Source organism: Mirounga leonina, unplaced genomic scaffold (assembly GCF_011800145.1).
Source record: "Mirounga leonina isolate KUSES-001 unplaced genomic scaffold, KU_Mleo_1.0 Mir_115, whole genome shotgun sequence".
Taxonomy (NCBI): domain Eukaryota; kingdom Metazoa; phylum Chordata; class Mammalia; order Carnivora; family Phocidae; genus Mirounga; species Mirounga leonina.
This window is the reverse complement of record NW_023270268.1, coordinates 78,947,796-78,975,746: the sequence shown is the minus strand read 5'-3', so window position 1 is coordinate 78,975,746 and position 27,951 is coordinate 78,947,796. Positions and strand designations below refer to the sequence as shown.

The window sequence follows — 27,951 nt, the reverse complement described above, 5'->3', positions numbered from 1 at the left end:
TTAACAAGTAAAGCCTCACAATCTCAGAAAATACAAATAATTCTTTATCACATGTCTTTGTATTTCTACTTCCTGTTCTTGAGGTTAGATTCTAAAACCTAAAGATATTCATATTAATATTATATCTAGTTATCTCTAGCCAGAAACATCTTTTATCACGTTGTCTGTAGCAGCCAGTGCTACGGAAACGTCTTTGATTAGACTCCAATCTTACCCTCTCAATGGACACAATTAACATAATGAGAAACAGAATATCAAGGCAGAGATACAGGACCCTAAAAGACAAATCCTAGAAGTAAAACAGCCACTGCCCAAATTGAGATTGAATAATATACTCATCGTCACACATCAGCACGCTATAGGTTCACAGAGTAATTTGGGAATAAATCCATTATTTGCGGGATACTAAAATACTTAGTGGATTACTTTATTATACTATGGCTGTCCCCAGCAGTTTCTAAGATGGACTCCAAGTCCCTGACAGAATTTTGCTGGAACAGGATCTGGCCCTGCAGGGATTCCTCTCCACGCTTGTGGAACTGATTGACTCAGGTCTGGTTGTTCCAGGCTTGGGGGCAGCACGTCTGACTGTTCCAGGAATGGTTGCTCCAAGACTGGCTATTCTGGGTCTGGTTGCTTCTTATTGGAAGGTTTCCAGAAGTGTTCATCAGGTATCCTGGTAAGAGGAATAGAAGCCTGGGTATTCTGTAGTTGCTGAGCTGTTCTGAGTCACAGTCTTGCTATTCTTTGGCCAGTTAATTTTTTCTGCCACCTCTTCCATTTCATTCTCTGGTTCTAGAACCAGGTCTTAACCTGCTTATAGCTAAGGTTCAGAATGTTGGAAAGTTCTTGCATCTTCTGGAGACTGAGGTATTTCTGTCTCTGTAATCTATCATTGAGGACATATTGCTGGGTCTGAGAGAACACGTTTTTGTTTGTTTCTTTGTTTTGTTTTTAAGATTTTATTCATTTATTTGAGAGAGAGGGAAAGAGAAAAAACACAAGTGGGGCGGGAGGGGCAGAGGGAGAGGGAGAAGCAGACTCCCTGCTCAGCAGGGAGCCTAACACAGGGCTCAATCCCAGGACCCCAGGATCATGACCTGAGCCAAAGGCCGCTGCTTAACTGACTGAGCCACCAGGGGCCCTGAGAGAACACAGTTCTGATCTTGTGTTTCTTGCCCTGGGCCACATCTTCCTTCTTCACCATGCTCTCCTCTACAGAAGTGGGTAGTAGTTTTACTCTGAGATTGGTGGAAGAATCAGGGCTGCCCTGAATAAGCAGATCCATGGAGGAAGGAAGAAGAGAGATAGTCCCTGAGTGGGGTGTTTCAGCAGATGACATTTGCAAGGATGCATAATTTTCTTCAGGGCCACAAATCTCAGGCATTGGAGAAGAGTCCCTAGAATTGGATATTTTGGGGCCAGGTGGGCATTGGGGCTGGAGCTGGGCCTCACACTCATGTTGTCTTTCGAATTCTCAGTTAATCTTCTCTCTCAATTAGTATTTTTTGAATTAATGATATTCCCATGGTAATGGTATTTAATATTGCTTAAACATATGACTAGAAACTAGAAATTTCATTGTTGATAATCATATTTAATAATGGTTCTTAATACTGACAGAGTTCTTTACACTGATTAATCACCTTTCACTCATGGATTAATACCTTGGATAAGAATGGAGGACATAAGAGCATAAACAGGTCTAGTTGCCTGAGTTTACCCAGAAGTGTCATGCTAATATTGCAATAAGAAACCAGTATGAGTAGGCTTGATGGGATAACCACTCATGAGCTTTTTTTTTTTTTTTTTCATAATGAAGCTGAAAAAATTAAATCATTGAAGAAATGTTAAACAGAAAGAAAAGCAAGAAGAAAAAGTCACCACTATACTGTTACTCAGTGACTAATACCTCTAAAATGTGGATACATTTCCATTTTTTTCTATACTTATATAGTCTATTAATACAATCTCCAGTCATAATTGTTTTAAACATCAGGATTATTGTAAATATCCAGTTTCATATTCTGCTTTTGCACTTTGATAGCATGTATTTTTCCATATCAGTATGTATTATAGGAAAACATAAGTTTTAATGGCTGTACTGTATTAGAATGTTTGGATAGATTACAAAATTATTTTTTCAGTTTCTCCACTGTTGGTCATTTCAGTTGTTCCAGGATATTTTTAAGTTTTGTCACAAATGATGTCTCAGTGAATATCTATGTGCCCAGATTTGTGTGCACTTGTCTGATTATTTTCTTAAGTTCTACTTCCAGATGTGAAATTACCAACCACTATTTCCTTTTCAGCTTGGCAAACCTACAAAACTAAAGGAAAGATAATGTGAGCAGTGATCTTTAGCATTGTGATTCTTTACCGGGATTGAGGTTCAGAGCATGACGTAATGTAAAGAGTTGTGACCCAGAACCCTAGGGAACCGGCTTCTAACCCTAGATTGACCTCCAGTCCACAGGAGGCGCAGGAGTTCTTGCTCGGCTTCATTCAGGTGAAGTGTGGGACTCTTCTGAGTTCCTCACTTTGGACCAATTTGAGCAGGGAATTTCTGAACTTGAGTGTGTATCAGAATTATCTGGCAGGGCTTGTTAAACAGAAATTTCTGGGCCTTACCCCAAGAGTGCCACATTCAGAGGTCTAGCTGGAGTCTAAGTATTTGCATTTCTAACAATTCCCAGATGTTGCTGATGCTCCTGGCCTGAGACCTCATGTTTGAAAACAACTGAACTAGAGCACCTGTTTAGAAAAGGGACCAGGATGGTGAGGATGCAAGGGAAATGCCTTCACTTATTTAAAATAAAACACAAGATGTAAGAATCAAAGCAAAATGTTTATCTGGGAAAGTACAGAGAAAAGGATCACCAGATTCTCTCCCCTTTAGCCCAACCATACTTTTGGGGACTCCTGATCATTTCTTTGCCCATAATGCTGCATCTCAGAGATGAGGTGCTTACCCTTTAATATTCTAGGCCAGATGTGATTCCATACCCCAGAAAATAGCTGAGATAAGACAGAATTGTTCAAAATTGGTGCACCTGGGTGGCTTAGTTGGTTAAGCATCTGACTCTTGGTTTCAGCTCAGGTCATGACCTCAGGGTCGTGAGAACAAGCCCATGTTGGGCTCCATGCCTTAGCGCAGAGTCTGTTTGAAATGCTTTTCTTCTCCCTCTCCCTTTCCCCTCCCCCCACTCATGCAAGCGCTCTCTCTAAAAAACAATAAAATAAGTAAAATCTTAAAAAAAAGAATTGTTCAAAATTACTTTATCAATACTAAAGGCCAATTGAAAGAGAACAAAAAACAGGAAGCAGAAAAAAGTCTAGCTTACATAGTACAAACATCTGACAATTTTATTAGTAAATAGGCTTCAAAAAATTGTAGCTCTGAGCTATTGCACACCAGTCTCCCCAAATGGCTATATCACAGCTGTGGGTCCTTGGCAACTTCCTAGACCTTTTGCTTGGTTCCTCGCTTTCCAGACAGAGCCCCATCCCTCCGTATGGCTAGAACAGGGGACATGTCCCCATTCACCTAGCATATGCTGTCTTCTGGTCCACTGTGTGACTAAAGCTATTTAGGGGCAGCCTACTTGGTTTAGCTTGAGGGACATACCTGTTTCTCTAGCAACTAGTGGGATTTGGTAATTGATAAAGAGCTGACCCAGCCTAAGTTACCAAACACCTAGGCCCTTCTCACTACATCTAGTTAGGCAAAGCCCAATAACACTTTAGTCACAGCATGATTCCAGCATATGTGTAATGAGAATTGTACACCTACAGTAAATAGGCTGCAGGACAGGGCAATGGCTGTTGTCCTGTCACTAAATGAGTATGAATGTGTGCACAGTTAGACTAATTAAAGGAAAAGGGGATGTTCAGTCAGTTTCCATACATGCAGGTGGTTATAATTAGGGTCTTTTGGGTATGACCAAAAAGGATGAATCTAGGGCTGATACATAAACATTATAAGGAAAAGATTAGAGAAATAACACTTAATACGCACTTACCGTATTCTGTGATTGTGGCAGGTAGTTTCTCAGAGATAGAGTTGTCTAAAAATAAAGTCGGTTATCTTAAAAAATAATGGGTTACATGTTACTGGAGGCATTCAAACCAGATTCATGTTCAAGTACCACTTCCGATCAGCCTTCAGTTTACTCCCATTCCCTGGATCCTAGGTTTTGAATGATCCTGAATCACTTACTTTACATTTTCTAACTTGTCTTTCTGCTTCTACTCTAGCTCTTATAATCCATTGCAGTTAGAGCAGTCATTTAAAAATGTGACTATAGGAGCGCCTGGCTGGCTCCATCAGTAGAGCATGCAACTCTTGATCTCAGGTTCGTGAGTTCAAGCCCCACATTGGGCATGGGACCTACTTAAAAAAAATTAAGAATGTGAAAAATACCATACCTCTACTTAAAACACTTCAATAACATTCAAATATACTTGGAATAAAAACTAAACTCAAGATGCTCTGCATGGCCTGGCTGATGCCCACCTCTCCACTGAGAGAATCTTCAACTCTCTTCCATGTTCACCATACTCCTGACCTTAGGCCTTCTTTCTGTTTTTTTGACCAGGCCACACTCATGCCTCCCTCAGCCACTTTGCATGTGCCATGTTTTCTCAGTGATGTTCTCCCCCAGAACAAGCCAGTTCCATTTTATCATTCCATTCTCCAGCAAAATGTTTCCTCTTCAGAGAAATTCATCCCCACCATCCTCTCTAAAATCTAAATGCCTCTACTTACAACCACCAGTTTTAAACCTATTTTTCCCACTGTATTCTGTCCACTGCCCCTATTACCTCTTTAAATTACTTTATTTATTGGGTTACTTATTACTACCTTTTTCTTTTCTGCCACGGGAATGTGTGCTCCATGACAGGAGAAGCCTTGCCTATTTTATTCACAACAGTATCCCTAGCACCTAAAGTACTGTCTGGATAGAAAAGGGGGCAGGGGGGAGAAGAAGGAAGGGAGGGTGGGAAGAAGGGAAGAAGATACAAAAAGGAGTTAAAAGATTTCTTTCAGCATTTCAGTAGCTAGGACATGTTTTACCAACTACTGTACATTTGAGTTTTTTAAAGGTTTTGTGTGGATTTTAAAGACCAATAAATTTATATGTAATCAGCTTCAGATCCCTTCTCCTCCATCCACATTATTTTCTTCAATCACTCTGTTATAGAGATGGAGAAAATTACAAGTTGGTGAGGTTGACTTGACCAAGGTCATGTGGCAGAGCTGAGACAAGTTCTTTCCACTGCATCACCCTGGAATTTCTTAAACACTCCAACCAGACTTACACCTTTTCTCTAAAGAAAGCAAGAGAGAGTTCAGAGTCCTTATTTTTAAACCTGCATTAAATGGAAACCTTTGGAAGAGCAGGTGGTGGTAATGTTATGAATCTGGCTCAGCAAGGGAACACTGAGGTCATGATAGTTTTCACATTTAGTAACTTCAAAAATATAGGGATGATGTAAACTTCCAAAGACTTGTTGCCAACCTAGTGATACTGGTAACTTTGGGCAGGAGGTTGTATCATTGGTCAGGGCAAAAACATGCATAGCCAATGAGCTCTCTCCAGTCAAGAGAGATGCTCTGGTAATGCTTTCAGATGGCTGTCTTGGATTCACATCCTGCCTACAGTAACACTAGCAAGGCTGCTTAAGTTTCCTATTAGATACAAGACAAAAATATCCTATGATGTGAAGAAGTTGTTAAGACCAAAGAGTACCTACTTCATGGAGTTGAAAGATTTAATGAGTGAACACATTTAATAATGTGCTTTATACATACTCTGGCACTTAGTAAGTACTAGTTAAATGTCACTTTTTAAAATGAAAAAAATAAATAGATTGAAATGAGAGTGAATTTGAATGTTTGATTTTCTGAGTAACATTGGGTCACTCATAATTCAGCCTATTTTGAATTCTGTTTCAAGTAACTCATCCTCAGTGGAAGAACCACAAGATCATAGGTCAGAAGTTGAAGGGACATTCGTAGTGATCACCTGGTTACAAATGAGGTAACTGAAACAAAATACCACCACCACCAACAGGGACAGAGAGACTTAATCCAGGGCAGTGAAAGACTGCAATTCAAACCCAGATCAATTTTTCCCCAATCCATTGTTTTCTTCTCTTCCCCAGACAGCAATGTTTATTGCACTTTGCATCTGGCCCAATTTTATTTTTTATTTTTTTTTAAGATTTATTTATTTCAGAGAGAGAAAGAGAGTGAGAGAGCATGTATGCATGCGTGTAAGTTGGTGGAGGAATAGAGGGAGAGGGAGACAAGCAAACTCCCCACTGAGCTGGTAGTCCAAGGATGTGGGGTTCTCCATCCCAGGACCCTGAGATCATGACCTGAGCTGAAATCCAGAGTCCAGTACTTAACCAACTGAGCCATCCAGGTGCCCCTGGCCCATTTTTAAAACTTCCTTCTACATTAAATACTCTTAAGTATGTATATAGAGCTATAAGGTTAAGATATATAGCTCCACCTTTAAACCAGAGGCCCCCAGTAGGTTTGTATTCATTCTACCTAACCTACTGGACGATCTCATGACCACACTCTAGATATTTCATCACATGGGGGATCAAAAACAGCAGATCCTATCCAAAGACACTTCCAGACGTAAAATTCTGTGATTCTTATTACTTATGATGATTCCAAACCAGTTATTCTTGAATGGTTCCCAAATATACTGTTTAAGATGGAAAGGAAATAGGTAAAATGGTTATAGCCAAATTGATCATTAAATTATTTTGCCTGACTTCACTCCAGCAATGTGCCCTTGTAGTTTTTTTATATTTTATAAGTCAACTAATTTTTACTATTAATTTACATAGAAACTACAAGGTATTTTAGCTCCATTTGATTGACCTTCAGCTAGCATTTAAGTTTAAAAGGAAAGTTAAACAATTCACTTCATTTCTGTGCAGATGGAGGTAGACAAAGTTAATGCTCACCCTGTAGCTATTAGAGATGTCTGCCTGCATTCTCGGCAATTTCTCATATCAAGGGTGTAGAAAGAGTGCAATAGGCGAAGAATGGAAATCCTGGGTTTGAATACTGGCTCTAGTGTTTTGCACAACCTCTGATTCTGAGATAGGTCACTTCCTGTTTCTGAGTTCAGTGTCTTCATCTGTAAAATGAGGGTGGAATCTACTAGATGATTCAACCTCCCCTCTCCCAATAAGTCAAGGTTCTGTTGATAAACACCAAAAGGTTTAGGAGATGGCACAATTAAATTCCTTCTACCCTCCCACGTGCTGAGGAATGACTTAGCAGCAGAAAATAGCCATGTTCCTCTCAATGTGGGTTTAGCTTCTTCCAACTCCAAGCAGCTGGACGAGTAAGCAGATGTATTTGTGCTACTGCAGAAGAAAATACCAAGCAGCCTGTACTCCTCAGTGTTTCGCTGAGAGATAATTTAGGATTCACTTCCACACATGCTAGTAGTCCCCAAACCCTGACAATTTGGTATATGCTTGTGCATTACATTTCTTGTGGGGGTCTGCTCCTTCCCTCTAGTATACAAACAATGAGAGTTCAAATCCTCAGCCTCTCCAACCTGAGTCACTACAATAGCTTTCCAGTCTATGCTTAGCTTCCCTCTTCCTCTGTCTATTCTCATCCCTGTCCCAAGTTGACCTCTCTAGAACAAAAGTCTGACCACAGCCAAGACCTGCTTAAAAAGTCTATGGCTCGATTGCCCTCAGAATAAAATCTAAACTACTTAGTTTTACTTTCACATGATTTGGTCCCAACCTATCTTTTCGATCTCAGTTCCCTCTCCGTTCTTACCCAGACAATCCATGTTCTACCCCAAGGAAATGTTTTCCTCTTGATAACATCAGACTATATTTACTGAGCATGTTCAAGGTTCCAGGTGCTTTTACATACATTATCTCATTTAATCAAAGAATATACTTCAAGACAGGTATTAGTATCTCAGTTTTCAAGAGAGATTGACTAACTTGCCCAAGGTTCCTCAGGTTTTGGAGGGGTGAGCAGGGCTCAGACACAGGTCTGTCTCTCTGTGCTTTTTCTACTTGCACATGCTCTTTAACTTCTTTGCACATGCTCTTTACTCATTCTAGAATGTTCTTTCCATTTCCCCACTTATTGTTTAGACCCATCTAAAATGTCATATTCTCTATGAATATTTTTTTTTCTTCTAATGGAATAAACATTCTCTGTGCTCCAGTACTTTCCTTATAGACACACATAGTATTATAAATTATAATAGAGATATTTTCGTGCATAGCTTAAACTCTGGTGAAAATGTAGGCTTCTGGAGGGCAAGGGCCATGTTAACTGCACAGCTGGCATTTAGTACAATGCCTAGAAGATAGGAGGTATTCATTAAATGTCTTTTGGAATGAATGTTCTATTTTATCTTTAGTATTCTCATGTCTAAATTTAGATCTGAGAGAGATGTAGCAAAATCAATCACCAAATACTACCCAGTACTAGGGTTTGGCACAGAAATAAAGCTTACAAAAGAGCAGAGCTTATACTTCAAAAATAACTAATTTGTACTCAGAAACGTTGTACTATCCGTGATAAAACGGATTACTCCTAAAATAAACTACAACCATTTTGTTGAAAAAAGTGAAAAAGAAAGAAACATCTCTACTGATACCATGGTTAAAAATCGCTATTCTGTCTAAATTGCTCAAGCATTAGTTGTCTTCCACTCTTGGAGCAAAATAGACTTGCAGTCTTTCTGTGAGGATAGGTAGTGATGTTTTCTTGCAAGAACTCACATCCAGGCAGAGGGTTGGTGCGTTCCATAGTGAGCACCACATTTTTAGTGTATTGCAACAACAGTAACAATTACAAAGACACAAGGATATGGCCCAGTCTAAGGCTTTTGTGGAAAGTATTCTTGCATTCACACAGCAGGACTTTCCAGATTTAGTCAGGCATGCCTATTTACCCACCGAGGGAAGAAAACGTCTCAGCAATTTAACATGCCAAGTAGATATCATTTGTACGGAAACTGCCAGCTATTTTAGAGAAGGTAAATAAAGGCAAATCAATGCCAGCAAACTGTGTTTCACGTCTTTGAGATGGCATTAATGAAAGAGAAAGCTTTCTTTTGGTAGCATTTGGTACACATTTGTTACATACACAGAGGCCCACAGGCCTCTCACTTCCCCTCCACAATGTAGCTGCTCTCTAGGCCCTCCCACCTCTGTCCGAGCAAGGAGGGCACAACGTGATGTTACTGCCTCTTCTCTCTCACTTTGGGGCCAAAAGAATATTCCAAAACATGGGTTGTATCATGTCACAGGTTTTCACATGAATCTAAAATAATTTACCCTCACTGCCTAGAATAATGAAATGAGGCTTTTAAGGCCTACCTCACTTCAAGCTGGAACACCCTCCCCTATCCCATAAAACTCCTACAATACTATATTCTTCAAGGCACAGCTCAATTATCACTTTCCCAAAGAAGCATTCTAGTTTCAATTCAGATGAAGCCTTTTTCTGAATAGTCTGATCTGTTTTGTTGTTGTTGTTGTTGTTGTTGTTTCTGTGCTTTGTATTGCGTTCCCTGTTTATAAATTGTAAAAGCCCCGAGGTCAGAAACCACATCTTTTTTTTTTTTTTTTAAGATTTTATTTATTCATTTGACAGAGAGACGGTGAGAGAGGGAACACAAGCAGGGGCAGAGGCAGAAGGAGGAGCAGGCTTCCCGCTGAGCAAGGAGCCTGATGCGGGGCTCGATCCCAGAGTCCTGGGATCATGACCTGAGCTGAAGGCAGACGCTTAATGACTAAGCCACCCAGGTGCCCCTCAGAAACCACATCTTAATGACTGAACAAATGAGTTTTTTTGCCATTAAACATAAGAAAGAAACATAACATGCCATTAAGCATGGCTGCCTTTTCCTCATAGAAAAATCCTGATCTCAAAGTGTAATCTCAATAAAGAAGATTCAAGTCAGGTTGTGGGGAAATATCATGAAGCCACAAACATTAAAAGACAAGAAATCACATCATAACAATTGACCACTTTCATGGTTCCAAATGTGCTTTTAGAATCCTGCTGGTTCTTGGTGTCCTATCTGAAACTGTTATAAGTTCAGTAAGCTAGGCTTGTAAAGATTTTTTTTAAAGGATATGAAGCAAAGATGAACTTCTTGGATTGTAAAATCATTAAAAGTGGTTGCTGGTAAGTGTTTTTCAGAATGGTACTTTCTCTTCCTGTCTCTCAGAGTCTTTTGAAAGCACAGCATCCTCAGTGTTTCGTGTTACAGTTGAAGAAACAGGTGCAGAGAGATTAGCTCATCCAAGTCCATGGGGCAGTAAGTGGTGGAGAAACAATATGAAAGCAGGAGTTTGACGGAGTTTGACCCTGGACTCGTGTTACGATGCCTTGTCTGAGCTACTCTTTCTGCTGCCTCCTTCTTGAAACAAGACTATTCCTCTGTTTTCTTTGTTCCTCATGGAAGTAATCTAAGAAAGAAGCTTAAGACCTTTCCCCAAACTTAAAGCCTGTTCAAGAGCCTATAACTCTGGAATGTATTCTTGAGATTTTAAGATGTATCTTTCATATATGTGAGATGTGACTTATCTAAGATGTATTTTAGTCTAAAATATTTTTAAGTTGAAATAGCAACATTCGGGGTGCCTGGGTGGCTCAGTCGTTAAGCGTCTGCCTTCGGCTCAGGTCATGATCTCAGGGTCCTGGGATCGAGCCCCACATCGGGCTCCCTGCTCGGCGGGAAGCCTGCTTCTCCCTCTCCCACTCCCCCTGCTTGTGTTCCCTCTCTCACTGTGCCTCTCTCTGTCAAATAAATAAATAAAATCTTTATAAAAAAAAATAAAAAATAAAAAATAAATTAAAAAAAGAAATAGCAACATCCTAATTTTGTAAAATCTCATTGTATTTATTTAATCTCCAAGGTGAATTGCATATTTATGGATTATTTAAAAATAAGGAGGAAGCAAGGGAAGCCAGGAATTAAGGCTGACTGAGAATGTTCCCCCATGACAGTTGTCAATGGAGCTGGAAGAAGGATCCACACAGTCCAGGACTGAAGCCCAAAAGTTGTTTGCTTCAAAGAGCAGTGTTACCAACTTTATTTATTTATTGTCTATTGTTTTTCTGTTTCCCAATCCATTGGTAATTGATTTTATCTTCCTTTAATCCTTTCTGATACTTTTTTTTTTAATATTTTATTTATTTATTTGATTGAGCGAGAAGGAGAAAGAGAGAGTTCAAGATGGGGGAGGGTCAGAGGGAGAAGCAGACTCCCCGCTGAGCAGGGAGCCCGATGCGGGACTCGATCCCGGGACTCCAGGATCATGACCTGAGCCGAAGGCAGTCGCTTAACCAACTGAGCCACCCAGGTTCCCTCCTTTCTGCTACTTTTCTCAAGTTCATTTTATTGGTGTCTTTCTAACTTCTTATCTTTTATGCTTGGTGACTTTCTTTCTTGATTGGTAATGAGAACATTAAGAAATAGTCTGCTTTGAGTATAGTTTTGCCTCCGAATCATAAATAAATTATTATAGTTACTGTCAGGTATGAATAAGTGATGGTATAGCTATATGACATTATGCAACACTTAAAACACTTCTAAATGATTTTTATCACAAGCAAAAAAAGTTATAAAGCATGTTATACAGTAACATACCAATTTTTAAAACCCTTTAATGCTTAAAATATACTTCAAGAATATTCACTGGTGTTATCTCTAAATGGTGGTATTATAGCTCCATTTTGTTTTCTTCTTTATGCCTTTATATTTTCATTTTTAACATGATTGACAGTCATAATCACTTAAAATTTTTCTATTCAGTTTTCTGTCATATTTCTAAAAGATGATTAAGATAATAATGAACACAGGGGCACATGGGTGGCTCAATTGGTTAAGTGTCACTCTTGGTCTTGGTTCAGGTCATGATCTTGAGGTCATGGGATCAAGTCCTGCATCAGGCTCCATGCTCAGCACAGAGTCTGCTTGAGATTCTGTCTCTTCTTCTCCTTCTGCCTCTCCCCAACCCCCATGTTCTAAATAAAAAAATAAGTAAATAAAGAAAAAAAATCTTTCAATACCATGAAGATAATAATGAACATATATGGAAAATGTTTATGACATAAAATTTTTAAAAAATACTTGAATGTGTGTTATAATCTTAACCCTGGAAAATTTAATTACATAGATAAAAAATTAGAAGGAAATAGATACAAATATGAACTACTATGTTCTTAATTGGGAAGTCATCAATTCACTTTGTTTTCTTCCGTATTTTTGTAACTTTCTGCAATGAGATAAAATGAATTTTATAAGAAGAAAACAAGAAGTAGATGTTAGTCATTATAAAAGTTTACTCCAGAAAGCTGTTGGAGTTTTTAGCTCGTTTGTTTTTTTGGTACATGCCCACCTGACCCCTAGGCTGTTTGAAGAGCATTCCAGCTGCTCTTCCGGCTTCTTTCCTTGTCTGTCTCTCATTCTCTTCTCCACACTGCTGATAGGATCTTAAGAATCCCTATCATTTTCTAATCACAGCGCTCCCCTGATGGGAACACTTGAAAGACTTTTGACCACCTCTGAAATGGAATTTGAAATTTTTGACATCAGCAACCAAGCTCTCCATTTTTAGACTCTGAGTGTAGGTCTATGCTTATACTCACTTTTTCTCTCAACAAATTCTATGTTCAGGTCAAAATGAACACTGAATTCAACTCTCTCTTTGCAAGGGCTTGAGTCCTTGCAAAAATAATCCCATTTTTTATTTTATTTATTTTATTTTTATTTTTTGAAGATTTTATTCATTTGAGAGAGAGAGAGAGAGTGAGAGAGCACAGGCACGGAGAGTGGCAGGCAGAGGGAGAAGCAGGCTCCGCACTGACCAGGGAGCCCGATGCAGGGCTTGATCCCAGGACCCTTGGCTCATGACCTGAGCTGAGGGCAGACGCTTAACCGACTGAGCCACCCAAGCGCGCTCCCATTTTTTAATAACACCATTCCCCACTCATATCAAAATGTAATAAAAATTTCCTAGACCCTTCTTGATTGCCTCTGCTGGAATAAGCAACTTTCTTACATATTTTCCTGGCCCTTACATCATAGTGCCTTCTATTATAGTTATTCTTGTTAATGTACATGTTATGTATCCAAATAAATTATCTTGAATTCAGTACATGTATATTTCCTTATTAGTACTCTTTGAAGTTCTGCATCTTATCCAGCTGTATAGAGTCACTATCACCATTATATGGTGAAAGCTTGCATACAATAGATGTTTAGCAAGAGAAGATTGGAAGGAATTATTAAAGAACTATTTTCTTGTTTAAGTCATGATGTTCTGATACCGAAAATCTGGGTTGTTAATTTTGTTTTCTGGTTTTGTTTTTGAATCAGCAAACAGTTGCAAATTTGAGCTATCAAACACCAGAATTGTACAATACTCCTTTCCCTGCTAGAGGGCTACGAGGAATTGAGTCCATTCCATGAATCCAAAACTGACAGAAGACGTCTCTAAGTCAGAAGTATGGGTGACCACAGGGGTGAGAGTTGATTGTGTGTTTGGGGGAAGGATGCACCAGGAGGATGTCCAGTGAGACACCCTGAGCAAGTCAGCATTATAAGGACAGAGGACAGAGCTGAGTGATAGAGACTATGGAGCAATGAGTGGTAGAAGACTGGTAAGTCAAAAGTCCAATCCTCAGCAAATATATGAGAGAAGTGTTTTTGTCTATGGCTGCCTTTCATTCACATGTTCCCACAGCATGATGCATAGGGGACTTGGTAGCACTTGTAGGACCGGTAACAATGTGGTTCCTTTGCACTTATTTTCCCCTTCCTTGCATATTAATAATCAGACACATGTAGCTCTCTCTAAAGTGTTTTCAATACTTAATGAGCCTTTCCAGTAGAATTAAAGCTGGTCCGTTCTTGGGATTCAGAAATGTCTTGTAAAATCTTGAAATCTTGGTGTTGGGCACAAGAAATAAATTACAAGGGCATTTGGTTCAAAATATCAGACACCAGAATAGAAGGGGGTGGCTGAGAAATATACTTCTTCAGGCATAGTCTTCCTCACCTGTCCCACAGTGTCTGACTCTGCAAACAGAAATGAAAGGAACGGATTTTTCTAAAACTCTTAAAGACACAGTGGAACTTCCTTAGAGCCCATCTCAAAGAAACAGTAAGAGAGAGATTCTCTGTACCTCTGCATAGAATTTAGTACAAGAAGATTCCAGACTCCTAGAGCCCCTTGAGACCTCAGCTTCCCCCCTTAGATCACACTCCTCTCTCTGACCTCATTGGATCCCTCCTAGGGAGCAGGAATTATTAATCTAATTGACTAGAACCCAAGAGGGTCACTGTGAGAAACAAGAGTGTCTTAAAGTTAGATTCCATGACCCACTTTTTTTTTACTCTGGATATCCCTTTAGGAAGCTGACCACACTCTGTGCTTTGTCTTAGCCTCTATGCAAAGGATGAGTGGATGCTGGGGCTGCTTCTCCTAAGCCTCAGGCCTACGTTGTGCTCTCCTTTGTGGGCTTTCCCAGACATTAATAATATCAGCACTTTCTTTCCTGCTTGGCTGCTGATCCTTTGGTGAATATGCTCTTTGGCTAGGAACTCTGGAGAAGAGGAAGGATGAATGGTAGGATTTGGGCAACGAACCAACCGCACCCTAAACCACACCCAGAATGCATCATTGTGCCTTTTTATAGGATTTTGGAAGGATTAAATAAAAGAATGCATGTAAAATGCTAAACACAGTCCCTGGCATATAGTACACACTCAATAAATGTTAATTATTGTTAATAATACACACAGATCCTAAATATTTGCCATCGGCTATTCGTACCTGATCAGATAGCTCTCAAGTTTTGGGAAAAGTGCTTTAAGGCTGAACACCTGAACATTTGACTGATAGAAACTGGAACAAAATAGGTTGTCTTAGCTTACTGTGAATTTTCTTCCTATGGTTTAATAAAGAAGTAAAAATTTCCTTTGAAGCATACCACTTTCTTTTCTGGGAGAGTTCACTCTGTGGAATGTTCTGGTTATGCATATAAGTACCTCTACTTTGGCCTTTGGGTAGCCAGTGCCAGTGAAAGGATACGAATGCAAATTCCTCAGACCTGCCTTGACAGATTCTGCCTAATGAATCATCAAAGTAGGGGGTGAGCTATATCTTCTCAAAGATTTTTCCTTTCTATATTAAAATAACCTTTTAGATTTTTTTCTTGCAGGACTAAAGAACAGAGTTGGGAGTAAGAGACTGATACTCAAGGAAAGGATCTGGTAGAAGAAACTCTGAAGAGTAGACCCATGTAGCATGTTGGGAGGCCAGAGGCCGAAGAGGCACACAAGCTGCCCCAGCCCCCTTGTGATGCGATTTAGTAGGTAGGCTACAGGAAGCATTGCTGTCTAATAGCCAATATTTAGTTTTCCCCTTCTGGCTTGGCAATTCCCTTTTGCTATCTTCATGTTTTTGATAGACGTTTTTAAGCCTCATGCTCAATGCTTAGGGAGTGGCAGAAGAGGCACGTTCGTGCTTAGGGGAATCAGTAAGAAGCAGGGATAAGTAGCCCATCAAAGAGGCTGTGAGACTGCAGAGAGTGAACCAAGGACCTGGTGATGGCTGCAGTCTGGATAATAGAAAATAGAAGCTTTTCTGAAGAATGTTCAGAGGTACTTCTGGAGGGGGAGACTCATCCAGCAACATAGATCGGGGCATCCTTTATTATCTTTAGCTATAACTGAACAGGATGATTTGAAAGAATAGAGAACTTGCACAATACAGTAGAAACCCAGAACTGAGTAGCACAGACCATCCTTTGGAGAAGGATCCTGTCCCTGCATCTTACTCTTTCTGACCTTGAATGTGTCTTTCTCGGGCCAAGGTATATCACCTTTAGATACCTTTTGACTCTCAATACCATCGAATACATTATTTTATATTCAGTCAATCATCCAATCGAGCATTTGTGTTTGCCATGTTCAGGCGCCAGAAAATACAAACATGAATAAGACATGGTCCTGAACTCAAGGGTCTATGGGAGAAAGAGAATTGCATAAATGGTTGATTCACATGCATTGCAAATGTGCATGCAGGGTGCTGTAAGAGCATAAAGAGGAGAGGGGGGCGATCCCAGACTGAGGCTGTTGGTTATAGCTTCCTGAAGATGACGTTCAAACTGACTCTGGAAGCTACCTCAGATTGTCCATTTGAATCATGCACTCCCTTTCCTCAATTTCATGAAATATGGTAAGTACAGGAGAGAGCTCTTCTTGATCATAGACTTTCTGGAACAAATACAAATTAGAGAAGAACAGATTGCTAAGCAGTAGGAGCCATAGAATTTCATCTGTGGAATTGAGAGCCAGCATAGTGATAGTCCATGGGCTGGTTTTCAGTTGACTTGAGTTCTAATCCTGATTGCCACTTACTTTACCATGTCACCTGGGACAATTCAGGAGACACTTGGAATCTCATTTCCTTCACCAGTGAAAAGGAAGTAATACCCTTGCTTGGCTCCCCAAGAGGGCTGTCATGAGAAACAGATGAAGTACTGGGGATGAAGTTGCCTCACAAGACACATGGGAGCTTCCTCATTGGTGGGGAATATATTCTGAGGAGTCTGGCCCTCCTTTAAAGGCACTAGGAGAATGGCTGGTGTGGGGAGGGACCCTTGCAGAGGAGCCGGCAGTGTTTTACTGGAATGAGAGTTCCCATCAATCACCTAAACCAGTGGGAGATTTCTGTCCCAGGACGGGGATAACAGAGAAAGGGAATTTCCTCCAAGCTGCTCCACAGACCTATATGCCATCAGCCAGCATGATGTGGAAAACAGGGACAGCAGTGGGTGAAAGACAAGAAGGAAGGACAGTGTCAGCAAAGGTCAGGGTGTCGCACATCAGTCACCATGACAGCTGCCAGGGCTCAGAGGGATGCAGAGCCTGATGAGGATGGCTACTGGATTGGATTCGGACACATTCTGGAGGCTTTGCATCACACACCCAGGATGGTGGTCTTTGCTCATCTTAGCTTATCCTCCTACTCAGCCTCTCCGAAAGTGTGCTTTCCAGGCTGCCGTATCTGCTTTCCTCCCAGAAAGGATTACTCATCTGCACTCTCGCAGCCTTGCCATCAACACCAGGGAGAGAGCTTCTGCCTCCCCGCTGGGCCAGAGGCCCTCTGGACCACAGGTTATGAAACACAGGAGCTCCACACGCAGATTCCCTGGAAAGTGGACAGGGCTTGTCCAGCATGTGCCTCACGTCCCAGTGTACCTAACACTCCACACCTCCTTTTTACATATTTGGAGAAGCAGAAAAGCATGCTAAAAAAGGGGCTGGATTGTGAGCCACTTCAAATCACGTGAAGGGAACAGATAGTAACTTAGAACTACTAGTTGCTGGGTGGTGTGCTAGGATTGCTCCCAGAATTTTACAGTTTACCTCAGAGCTATTTTTAAGATGGATATTTTTAATACTACACTTCAGATCAATGAACTGAGGCAGAGAGAGGGTAGGTAACTTGCCCAGGGTCACCCAGTCAATAAGTGTTGAAACTAGTAATCCAACCTAAATCAGGGCCACGACAAAGTCCAGGCCCTTGGCCTCGCCCTCATCTAAAAGAGGAGATCACTGATGGGGTCTGGGGTCCCTTCTATGTCCAAAATGCCATGACCCTTTTTAGCTATGTGCTCTGGGAGTAAATTACTTCATTTTTTTTTTTTTAACTGTAAGGATTATTTGTATCTTACTATCCAGTATATTTTCTCTTTCTGGAATACTTAAGAAATATTAGTTGAATTGAATTGACCTGAATTTTCAAAGCCTCATTTCCTTCATGTCTAAAATTATGATAATGGTCCTTGTATCACTAGCCCCAACAGGTTGCTATGAGGCTCAGATGAAATCCTGTGTTTACAAGCATGTTTTAAAAATATAGAATTGTGATACTGTATGGAATATATTACTGTACTATTATATATAATGTGCATGCATTCATAAGTATATGTGTCATAACTGTACTCAAGGACTATCACAAAAGAAACACTCAGCAACCAGAAGGAGAAAGAAAATGTTGCCAGAATTCTGGAAGTCTCATTGAGCTCCCTTCCAGTCACTAGCCCCCACCCTAAGGACAACCACTTCCCTGACAGCAGAAGTAAATGTTCTCTGCCTTTGTAGGATACTTCATTAAGGTATAATCCATATGCCTTCTTATGTCTGGCTTCTTTCACTCAGCAACTTGTTTGTGAGATTCATTCCTATTTGTTGATATAATTTTATATCATGTAAATGAAATCTCTGGTAGGGTCACTGGAAGAACCTTGAAACTCTCATCCCTGACATTAAAGAAACAATTGAAACATTTAGTACAAAGAATAATAAAATCACAAACTCCCAGAATAATATGCATAGTTACTTCCTTTGAAAATAGTCTTCTTCCCGGATGCCTTTGTCGTCGTCCACGTTTTCAGAAAAACCTTGAAGGGCAGGTATACTAGGATTGATTTTAAAATGGTATGAATCCCTTTAATTTTAAAAAAAAAAAGCAAAAACTTAAAATAAGGCAAAAAAAATCTCTTAAAAAATTGATCACATGTGGGGCGCCTGGGTGGCTCAGTCGTTAAGCGTCTGCCTTCGGCTCAGGTCGTGATCCCAGGGTCCTGGGATCGAGCCCCGCATCGGGCTCCCTGCTCTGCGCGAAGCCTGCTTCTCCCTCTCCGATTCCCCTTGCTTGTGTTCCCTCTCTCGCTATGTCTCTCTCTGTCAAATAAATAAATAAAATCTTAAAAAAAAAAAAAAAGATCACATGTAGGTTTGATGGTTTGCTTCAGCTCTTACTCCTTCCGATTGCCTTTAGTCATCTCTTAAATCAGAGAAGGAATTTATATTCAGCTACTTTGTTGAGCGTTGTTTCCTCTCTACTGTTTTTGATAGGGACACTGATGTGAAATTGCAGAAAATCAGATCTAAAAAGAACCTTAGATGTTATCAAGTGCCATCCCCCATTGTGCAGATAAGGAAATTGTGACCTACATGATTAAGTGGCTTGTCAGTTCCAGTCGCGAGGCTGTGAGCAAAAATTGGACTAATTCATTTACCTGGAATTCTAAATACTTTCCTGTTAAATTGTCTACAGGAATTTAATAAACGGGTATTAGTGGTTTATCAGCATTAGGTAGAAGACAAAGTTTATTGTATAAATGAAAATAGAAGTGATTGTAATGGAGAAAATAGTTTTCCAATATACTAGTGTGCTTCTTTCTTCAGTATTACTTGTTTGTTTAATGTACCGATCCTTTTACCTATTTTGTTGGGGGCATTCATTTGCCTCAGGAAGTTATGGAGCTACCAGAAGAGTAAAACAAAGACTTTATTTTTTCTCATTCTGACCTCTAAAATAAAATCATTTAAACCAATTTTATTGATGTATAACCTGATGACAATAATAATGTATGCATTTTTACTACACCGTTCAATGAGTTTTGACAAATGAATATTCTCATGTTACCACCATCATCTTCAAGAGGCAGAATATTTCCAACATAACAGAAAGTTCCCTAGTGCCAAGTCATTCAGCCCCACCCCAAGCAGGTCTCAAGCAACTACTAATTTGCTTTCTGTGACTAAAAATTTGCCTTTTATAGAATATCATAAAAATAGAATCATAAAGTACATAGTGTTATATTTTACTTCTTTCAATTAATGTAATGTTCTGAGATTCATTCCTGTTATGTGTAATAATATTTTGTTTTTCTTATTGCTGAGTAGTATCCCATGTATAGGTATACTATAATTTATTTTTTCATTTATCAGTTGATGGACATTTAAATTGTTTCCAGTTTGAGGCAATTACATATAATGCTGCTAAGAATATCTGCATATGTGTATTTGTTATTTGTGTGAATGTATACTTTTATTTCTCTTTGGTAAATATCCAGGAGTGGAATTCTTGAGTCATATGATAAACATACATAAACACACATATAAAGTATATAATTATAATGCAATTATAATTATTTATATATAATTTTAAAATATTATTTACATATATTTTACTTTATAAGGTAATATCATAGTGTTTTTCAATGCAGCTGTACTATTTTATATTCTCACAAGCAATATAAGAAAATTCCAGTTATTCCATATTCTCACCAACACTTCATCTTTACCAGTCTTTTTAACTAGAATTTGTCCATTTCATCTAAGTCATTAAACTTATTGCCATAATTTAGCACTGACCTATATTTAGTATTAGTAGTTAGTATTATATGATATCTGCAAGCTATAATTTTTCTTTACTTTTATCAGTGGCACTAGAAATTGCTTAATTTTATTGATTTTTTTTTATATACTAATGCTCATCATTTCTTTTTTTTTATTCTTATGTTAATCCTCATACATTATATCATTAGTTTTTGATGTAGTGTTCCATAATTCATTGTTTGTGCATAATACCCGGTGCTCCATGCAGAACATGCCCTCCTCAATACCCATCACCAGGCTAACCTATCCTCCCACCTCCCTCCCCTCTAGAACCCTCAGTTTGTTTTTCAGAGTCCATCGTCTCTCATGGTTCATTTACCCCTCTGATTTCCCCCCCTTCATTCTTCCCCTCCTGCTATCTTCTTCTTCTTTTTTTTTTTCCTTAACATATATTGCATTATTTGTTTCAGAGGTAGAGATCTGAGATTCAACAGTCTTGCACAATTCACAGCTTACCAGAGCACATACCCTCCCCAGTGTCTATCACCCAGTCACCCCATCCCTCCCACCCCACCCCCCACTCCAGCAACCCTCAGTTTGTTTCCTGCGATTAAGAATTCCTTATATCAGTGAGGTCATATGATACATGTCTTTCTCTGTTTGACTTATTTCGCTCAACATAATACCCTCAAGTTCCATCCACGTCATTGTAAGTGGCAAGATCTCATTCCTTTTGATGGCTGCATAATATTCCATTGTATATATATACCACCTCTTCTTTATCCAGTCATCTGTCGATGGACATCTTGGCTCTTTCCACAGTTTGGCTATTGTGGACATTGCTGCTATAAACATCAGGGTGCACGTACCCTTTCGGATGCCTACTTTTGTCTTTGGGGTAAATACCCAGTAGTGCAATTGCTGGGTCATAGGGTAACTCTATTTTCAACTTTTTGAGGAACCTCCATACTGTTTTCCAGAGTGGTTGCACCAGCTTGCATTCCCACCAACAGTGTAGGAGCGTTCCCCTTTCTCCACATCCCCGCCAACATCTGTCGTTTCCTGACTTGTTAATTTTAGCCATTCTGACTGGTGTGAGGTGGCATCTCATTGAGGTTTTGATTTGGATTTCCCTGATGCTGAGCAATATTGAGCACTTTTCATGTGTCTGTTGGCCATTTGGATGTCTTCTTTGGAAAAATGTCAGTTCATGTCTTCTGCCCATTTCTTGATTGGATTCTTTGTTCTTTGGGTGTTGAGTTTGATGAGTTCTTTATAGATTTTGGATACTAGCCCTTTATCTGAACCAACAGAATGGGAGAAGATATTTGCAAACTGATTTTTTTTAAGATTTTATTTATTTATTTGACAGAGAGAGAGAGATAGCGAGCACAGGAACACAAGCAGGGGGAGTGGGAGAGGGAGAAGCAGACTTCCTGCCGAGCAGGGAGCCCGATGTGGGACTCGATCCCAGGACCCTGGGATCATGACCTAAGCCAAAGGCAGACACTTAACGACTGAGCCACCCAAGCGCCCAATTTTATTGATATTTTTAAAGGCAAGTATGTCTTTATTGATTTTTTTCTATTGTTTGTTTTCTATGTCACTACTTTCCACTGTTTATTATTTTCTTCTATCTACTTAGTTTTGGCTTCATTATATTATTTTCCAGTTTCTTTTGGAAACTTACACATTGCCGTTAGAACTTTCTTCCTTCTTTCATAATTAAAGCATTATGTGCTAGAAATTTCATTCTAAGAACTACTTTAGTTAAATCTCACACATTTTACATTGTGTTTTCATTTTCATCCAATTTAAAATATTTTCTAATTTTCTTTGCGATTTCTTTTTAATTAATGGTTTATATAGAAGTATAGCATTTAATTTCTAAACAGTTGGGAAATTTTAATATATCCTTTTGTTGTTATTCATTGTTAATTTTGTTTTATTGTACCCAAAGAAAATGTTTTGTATGCTTTCAGTTACTTTTATATTTATTGACACTTGGGTTATGACCCAGTATATCAAGATGAATGTTCCATGCATACTTGTTGGCATGGGGATGGGTGGGTAAGTATTCTGCTGTTGTTGGGAAAAGTATTTAAACACCAATTAGGTCAAATCGATTTATAATATTTTTGTTCAGTTTTTCTACATCCTTTATTTATTTATTTATTTTTATTTTATCTTATTTTATTTTATTATGTTTTGTTAATCACCATACATTACATCATTAGTTTTTGATGTAGCATTCCATGATTCATTGTTTGCATATAACACCCAGCGCTCCATTCAGTATGTGTCCTCTTTAATACCCATCACCAGGCTAACCCATCGCCCCCCAAGAATCTTCAGTTTGTATCCTTATTTATGTTTTTATTAGTCATTGGAACAGGAATGCTAATCATCTTCTGTAATTGCAGATGTGCAAGAATATGAACTTACATACTAATTACTACTAGTAATTTTGCTTTCTGGCATTAGTTCTATTTTTTTTTTTTTTTGCTTGTATTTTAAGGTCTCTTATTAGGTAAATATATATTTAGGTTGTTCTGTCTTCTAGATATATCTACCTGTTTATTTTTATGAAATATTCCACTTTGTCCCAGGTACTATTCTTTTTCCTGAAGTCTGTCTGAAATTAATATAGCCACCTCAAAATTTTTAAGATGTGTGTTTACATGATATATCTCCTTTTCACCCTTTTATTTTTGTAGATTTTTTTTTAAATTTTGGAATGTATTTTGGATACAGAGAAAAATTGTAAAAAGTACAAAATATTCCTATACACCCTTCACCTAGTTCCCCCCAATATTACATCTTACATAACCATGGTACATTTATCAAAATTAAAAACTAGCATTGGCACATTACTATTAACTAAATTCCAAGATTTGATCCATCATATGGCATTTATTAATAATTACTCTTTTGTTTCTTCTGGTGTTTAAAAATTTCTCATTCTTCTTTGTTTTTCATGACCATGGAAATTTTGAAAAGTACTTGTTGGGTATTTATAGACTATCTCTCAATATGTGTTTATTATATGGCTTTTTGATGATTATGATTTTTTTTTAAGATTTTACTTATTTATTTACTTATTTATTTGGCAGAGAGAGAGAGTAAGAGCACAAGCTGAGAGACAGAGGGAGAGGGAGAGGGAGAAACAGGCTCTCTGCTGAGCAGGGAGGCCAATGCGAGGCTCAATCCCAGGACTCTGGGATCATGACCTGAGTCTAAGGCAGCCGCTTAACCGACTGAGCCACTCAGGCGCCCCATGATTATGATACGTTTTTTCATGATTATAGGGGTTATTGTTTTTTTGGAGGAATACCTCAGAGGTCTAGTGTGTTCTTATCACATTATATCAGGAGGTTAATAATAACAATGAGTTATCACTGGTGTTGTTCAACCTTGATCACTTGAATAAGTTAGAGTCTTTCAGGTACTCCCCCATTAAATTACTATATTTTGCCTTTCATAGTCTATTATTTGGAAGCACATTCCTAAGTCCAGTCCACAGTCAAAAAGAGGGGAATTAACCTCTAATTTCTAGAAGGAGGTGCATCTTCATATATTACTTGGAATTCTTCTGTAAAGATTTGTTCTATCTTTTCCATTTATTTATTGGTTTAATCATTTTTATGTAACAGTATGCACTCGCCATATTTATTTTATACTTTCAGTTATAATCCAATATTACAGTATTTGATCTTTTTTCTCATATTATTCTAGTTTTGACCATTGGGAGCTCTTTCATACTGGCCTCTGTGTCACTTTGACATGACCCCCCCCCCTTTTTTAAGCATTTCCTTACTTCCTGGCACTGCAAGGTGCTCCAGGTTTATTTCATGTTCCCTGAATTAGGTCTAGAATTAGCAATCTGCTTAGGAAATTTGGTTCTTTTTTTATGTAGATCCAAGTTTCTTACCTATGTCATTTTCCCGCTGCCTAAAGAATTTCTTTTAATATTTTTTTTCCAGGAAGGATCTGCTGGTAATGAATTACCTCCGTGTTTGTTTGTCTGGGAAAATCTTTATTTCTCCCTCACATTTAGAGCTTTATTCCCCTAGATATAGAATTCTAAGTTGGTGATTTTCTTTTGTTTCGTTTTTCCTTTCAACACAAAAATATCATCCCACTCTCTTCTAGCTTGTAGGGGGTTTCTGATGACAAGTCTGCTGTAATTCTTACCCTTTTTCCCTCTATAGATAAAGTATTGTTTTCCTCTACTTTCAAGATTTTCTCTTTTTCTTTGGTTTTCTGAGTTTGAATATACTATGCTTAGAGGTGTACACAGATGTATGTATGTATGTTTGCTGTTTATCATGTATCCTGTTTGTCATCCTCTGACATCCTGCATCTGTGGTTTGGTATGTGTGACATTAATTTTGCTCAGTTCTCAGTCATTATTACCTCACTTTTTTTCTCTTTTCTATTCTCTCTTTTCCTTCTGGTATTCCAGATAATATCCCATAGCTCTTGGTTGTTCTATTTTTTCTTTCTTTTTCTCTTTCTATCTTTTGTATTCTTTCCTTTCAGATTTCAGTTTGAAAAGTGTATATTTGCCTATCTTGAAGCTCACTGATTCTTGAGCAATGTCAAATTTACTGATGACCCATCAAAGGCATTCTTCATTTCTGGTACAGTGATTTTTTTTTTTTAAATTTCTAGAAATTCCTTTTGATTCTTCATATTTTCATTTCTCTGCTTACATTTCCCCAACTATCCTTGCAAGTTGTATACTTTTTCCTTTAACCCATAACATATTAATGATAATTATTTTAAATTCCCTATGTGATGATTTCAGTATCTGTGTCATATTTGAGGATGGCATTGAGGATGATTTTTCTCTTCAGGGTATGTCATTTCTTGCCTTTTGGCATGCTCTAAAGGCTAGATATGTTTTATTGGGTAATAGAGACTGAGATAAATAGGTCTTTCGTGTGAGGATTTGTGTTAATCTGGCTAGAAGTTAGGCTGTGTTTAATGTTTGCTGTATCTGTAAGTGCCAGAAGATTCAAATGCCTTTAGTGGCCTTTAGGCTTCCTTAAATAGTCCTCTGCAGAGAGAGTCTGTGTCTTGCAGCCATTTCAGCTGTAATCCACTGTTATTATGCTGGAGCTCTATTGGTGTGATGGTAAGTGTGTGGTAAAAGAATTGTTTTATAATCCTCTGATTAAAATTTCAGTCTTTTAATGGACCTATGTCTCAGGACTGTGACCTCCACAAATGTTTCCAGTGCAGAGTTGTTTTTTTGGGTTTTTTTTTTTTTTTAACCTCTGTTAAGTATGTTTTATTACTTTTTCTCTTAGCTGAGACAGAAGGCTGGAAGGAAAAGGATTGGAAGGGATTCCCTTACCTGAGTTGGGATATTGCTCTGGAAATGCCCTTTCTGCTGAATAGTAGACTTTTGTCATGAAGGTTCGGAGTATATTCCACAATGATTACTGTATGAATTGAATTTTGTCCCCCTCCCAAATATATCTTGAATTCCTACCTTTCAATACCTAAAATGTAGACCTTATTTGGAAAAAAGGGTCTTTGCAGATTCAGTCAAATTAAGATAAAAAATCATTAGCATAAGTCTTAATCCTCTATGACTGGTATCCTCATAAGAAGAAGGAAATTTGGACACAGATATACGGAGAAAATACCATGTGATGACAGAGCAGAGATTGGAGTCATGCAGCCACAAGCCAAGACATACCAAGGACCAATGGCCACCATCAGAAGCTAAAAAGAAGCAAGGAATGATTCTTCCCTACATATTTCAGAGAGAACATGGCCCTGCTAACACTTTAGTTTTAGACTTCCAGCCTTCAGTAATATGAAAGAATAAATTCCTGTTGTTTTAAGCCATACCCATCCATGATACTTTGTTATGGCAGCCCAGAAAACTAACAATTACTCTTCCCCTCTCCTTATACACTCATGAAAGAACCTTTCTTAAAACTTCACCATGGTGATCTGGTTGGGTTTATGGATGTAAAGCTCACAAATTTTGGGAGATCTCCTTAAGACTACACATCGCAGCAGTTTCTTAGTCTCATGCTAGTCCACAGTCAGTCTCCAGCAGTTCATCAAAATTACCATGAAGTGTGCCTATAGGTTTATCTCCAGGGGCTTCCCTTTAGGTAAATGGATCTTAACTGCATCTCTCTGGACGCACATGTCTCTCCAAATATCAGAGTGATAGATTGTCCTGTTCCCGTCATTCACTGAGGTCCAGTTTGCATATCATTTTCTTGTGGTAATGACAGAATGAGAACGTCCAAGCTCTTTACATATCAGAATTGAAACAGGAAGTTGAGAAGTTTTTTAGAAACCAAGATCTAAATGCTAGGTGTGCTCATTGCTACTGGGTTGTCACTGGCTCTAGGTCATCTCAGTGGGTAGAGCTAGGAAATATATGTATATTTTGCCCTAAGTATACACATGCATCCGTAATTATTCATTTATTATATTTTTATTTTTAACTTACATGTGTCTTTACATTGAACATGTATTTCTTATAGATAGCATATACTTGGTTCTTATTTTCATATCTAGTTAATTAGACAATCACTGTCTTTTAATTGGAGTGTTACATCATTTGCTTTAGTGTAATTATTAATATGATATTTTTAAGTCTACCTTGTTATTTGTGTCCTCCCTTTGGATTAGTTGAATTCCTTTTTATCTGTATTATTGGTTTGTTGGGTATATCTCCATTTCTGCTTCTTTGTTTTAATAGTTGTCCTGGAGGTTTCAATATACATTTTTAATTTAATAAAGTCTATCTTTATGTTAGACTCTTGTGTTGCCTAATATCTAATGAATAAGAAGAGTTGCTTCATGTGTTTTGTCTGGTTTCATAGTTGTTTATGAAAGAAGGGAAAATACACTAATTCCTTCTTTGGAGCTGGAAAAAGAAGTCTCCAAAATAGAATTTTGAAGCAAGATAATAGTCATAAATGCATATTTATTTAAAGAAAACATTTAAATTTTCAAGATTCATTCAGTAATTCTGACAAACATCAGGACTAGGCTTAGACAATTTTTTTCTATAGTACTGAGAAAGTAACTTTTCATCTATTTCATGAGATATAATGCCCTATTTAGAAGAAAGATAGTAGGGAAAGGAGAAATCTTTCAACCAGAAGAATTTTGAGAAGAGGGGAAAGAGCAGAATATGTATGAGTTCAGGTGCCAAATTCTTGTCTGTTTGTTTTTTTGTTTTTACTTTACTATCAGAATCTGCAATTTAGTGGTAATTACTAGAGGTTTTAGAAATATTTCATTAGGATAGAGGAGCCTAAGAACATGGGAACTCCTGGGATATGCCTTTAAAGAGCATGGAGGTGTAAAGGTCTCTAGAAGAACCCTAGCCTTCAGTTAAGCACCACTTTCAGAATTGCAATAGAAGCGTAGGAGCAATGGCATGGAAATGGTGTCTGGGAGTTTGAAGAAAAAAGGTCCTGAGCATTGATCTTGCTTCTTTAGTCTCTGTGGGAAAAATTTGCCTACCTTGGGAATGGGACCCAAAAGTATCAAAAGAAAATTAAATGGAGAGAGTCCTGATCTCAGACATTAGCTTGTTTCCCAGTTGAAAGAAAGACAGGACAAGTTATACTTCAATTCTCACCTGTCCAAGGAGGAGCAGAAGCCACCTGTCTTCACTGACCATGTCAGTGGAAAATATAGAAGATGCCACATCAAGTTGCATCACCCTTACAGCCAT

General features: G+C 38.5%; 1 pseudogene; it reads right to left on the bottom strand.

Moving 5' to 3' along the window:
- Positions 1–326: 326 nt before the first annotated feature.
- LOC118000772 lies at positions 327–27,951 on the bottom strand (annotated as a pseudogene).